The sequence below is a fragment of the Salvelinus fontinalis genome, chromosome 10, assembly GCF_029448725.1.
Source record: "Salvelinus fontinalis isolate EN_2023a chromosome 10, ASM2944872v1, whole genome shotgun sequence".
In the NCBI taxonomy this organism is placed as follows: Eukaryota; Metazoa; Chordata; class Actinopteri; order Salmoniformes; family Salmonidae; genus Salvelinus; species Salvelinus fontinalis.
Genome location: NC_074674.1, coordinates 4,684,992 through 4,688,327, shown reverse-complemented (window position 1 = coordinate 4,688,327; position 3,336 = coordinate 4,684,992).

The window sequence follows — 3,336 nt, the reverse complement described above, 5'->3', positions numbered from 1 at the left end:
TGAAACCAGCAGAGTCATCCCAATTGGAACATCAGTGTATCCTACTCGTTAATTATAGCCTACATCTCATTATGACCCCGTAGACATCTTATAAGATATTCGATGTTTCATGTCATTTTAATAAAACAAGGTTTTACCCAATAGACTGAATAAATATGCATACAGAAACGTACAAATCTTATTAGGATATTTATTGGTTATAAGGTTGAGATAGCCAACATGTGATTGTGGAACTTTAAAGCAGTGGCTGTGTTAGATGAAGAAAATGAATGATCCGGAAAAGCAAAACTTACTTTATCGGATCAGAATCACCTTTATTTGGCAAACACATTTGCATATATGAATTTGACTTGTTGAAATGGTGCTGTCACAATAAACAGAATATACAGACAGACAATAAAAGAGGATATACAGACAATAAACAGGATATACAGATGATAAACAAGATATACAGATGATAAACTGGATATACAGACGATAAATAGGACGTCCAGACGATAAATAGGATATACAGACGATAAACAGGATATACAGACAATAAACAGGATATACAGACGATAAACAGGATATCCAGACGATAAATAGGATATACAGACGATAAACAGGATATACAGACAGACGTCAAACAGGATATACTGATGATATACAGGATATACAGACAATACAGATGATAAACATGATATACATACAGACAATAAACAGGATATACAGACGATAAACAGGATATATAGACAGATGATAAACAGGATATGCAGACGATAAACAGGATATACAGACAGATGATAAACAGGATATACAGACAGACGATAAACAGGACATACTGATGATAAACAGGATATACAGACAATAAACATGATATACATACAGACAATAAACAGGATATACAGATGATAGAAAGGATATACAGACAGATGATAAACAGGATATGCAGACGATAAACAGGATATCCAGACGATAAACAGGATATACAGACTGTGTGATCACGCTCTCCTCAGCCAATGTGAGTAAGACCTTTAAACAGGTCAACATTCACAAGGCCGCAGGGCCAGACAGATTACCAGGACGTGGACTGTGAGCATGCGCTGACCAACTGGCAAGTGTCTTCATTGACATTTTCAACCTCTCCCTGTCCGAGTCTGTAATACCAACATGTTTTAAGCAGACCACCATAATCCTTGTGCCCAAGAACACTAAGGTAACCTGCCTAAATGACTACCGACCCGTAGCACCCACGTCTGTAGCCATGAAGTGCTTTGAAAGGCTAGTCATGGCTCGCATCAACCCTATTATCCCAGAAACCCTAGACCCACTCCAATTTTCATACCGCCCTAACAGATCCACAAATGATGCAATCTCTATTGCACTCCACACTACCCTTTCCCACCTGGACAAAAGGAACACTTATGTGAAAATGCTATTCATTGACTACAGCTCAGCATTCATCAACATTGTGCCCTCAAAGCTCATCAATAAGCTAAAAACTCTGGAACTAAACACCTCCCTCTGCAACTGGATCCTGGACTTCCGGATGGGCCGCCCCCAAGTGGTAAGGGTAGGTAACCACAGATCCGCCACCCGGATCCTCAACACAGGGACCCCTCAGGGGTGCGTGCTCAGTCCCCTCCTGTACTCCCTGTTCACTCATGACTGCACAGCACGGCATGACTCCTACACCATCATTAAATTTGCTGATGACACAACAGTGGTATGCCTGATCACAAACAAAGATGAGACAGCCTATAGGGAGGAGGTCAGAGACCTGGCCATGTGGTGCCAGGACAAGAACAAAGCCTCAGCGTAATCAAGACAAAGAAGATGATTGTGGACTACAGGAAAAGGAAGACCGAGCACGCCCCCATTCTCATCGACGGGGCTGTAGTGGAGCAGGTTGAGAGCTTCAAGTTCCTTGGTATCCACATCACCAACAAACTAACATGGTCCAAGTACACCAAGACAGTCGTCAAGAGAGCACGACAAAACCTATTCCCCCTCAGGAGATTGGAAAGATTTGGCATGGGTCCTCAGATCCTCAAAAGGTTCTACAGCTGCACCATTGAGAGCATCCTGACTGGTTGCATCACTGCCTGGTATGGCAACTGCTCGGCCTCCGACCCGCAAGGCACTACAGAGGGTAGTGCGTACGGCCCAGTACATCACTGGGGCCAAGCTTCCTGCCATCCAGGACCTCTATACCAGGCGGTGTCAGAGGAAGGCCCTAAAAATTGTCAAAGACTCCAGCCACCCTAGTCTTAGGCTGTTCTCTCTGCTACCGCATGGCAAGCGGTACCGGAGCGCCAATTCTAATCAAATGGCTACCCAGACTATTTGCATTACCCCCCCCCCCCTCTTTTACGCCGCTGCTACTCTCTGTTATCTGTGTAGAGTCACTTTAATAACTCTACCTACATGTACATATTGCCTCAATTACCCCGACTAACCGGTGCCCATGCACATTGACTCTGTACCTGTACTCCCTGTATATAGTCTCACTATTTTTACTTTACTGCTGCTCTTTAATTACTTGTTCCTTTTATTTCTTATTCTTATTTGTATTTTTTTAAACTACATTGTTGGTTAGGGGCTTGTAAGTAAGCATTTCACTGTTGTATTCTGCGCATGTGATTAATACAATTTGAGTTGATAAACAGAATATACAGACGATAAACAGGATATAAAGACGATAATTAGGATATACAGACAATAAACAGAATATAAAGACGATAAACAGGATATACAGACAGACGATACATAGGATATACAGACGATAAACAGGATATACAGATGATAAATATGATATACAGATGATAAAAATAATATAATGTGAGCTAAGAACTACAAGCTTCTACAAGCACCGACAGAATAAGCTGGAACATGTTCAGAGTGACAGGGATGAATGTGGTAGTAGCCTGGATTGTAATGAGCTGCCACCAAGAGTAGCCTAGCTTCTATTGAGTTACATGCCTTTTGTTCTACTTGGTTCTCATTGTGCATCCGACGGTAGGGCTCTGTTACATTCAGTGTAACCTGATACTGGGAGATGCAAGAGAACACATCTGCAGACTATATGAACTGGAATGACAAACCTGATTACTCTGGGTTCCTTCAGCTATTGCTTAGCTTAAACTTGTAATGGATCTTACAGTGTAGTAAGAGAGATTTAACTAGATGGTAAAGTAATCTTTAGTTTGACAGGCTAGCTATGTGACAGTCACACTAGTGTTGTTTTGTAGCACTGTAGTGAATAAATCAGGAGACTTAGTAGGTATCAGCAGAGGATGTATCCCTGAGTACATCATGTCTTGGTATAGGAGGTTACACAAGGTCAAGGTTTTAGAA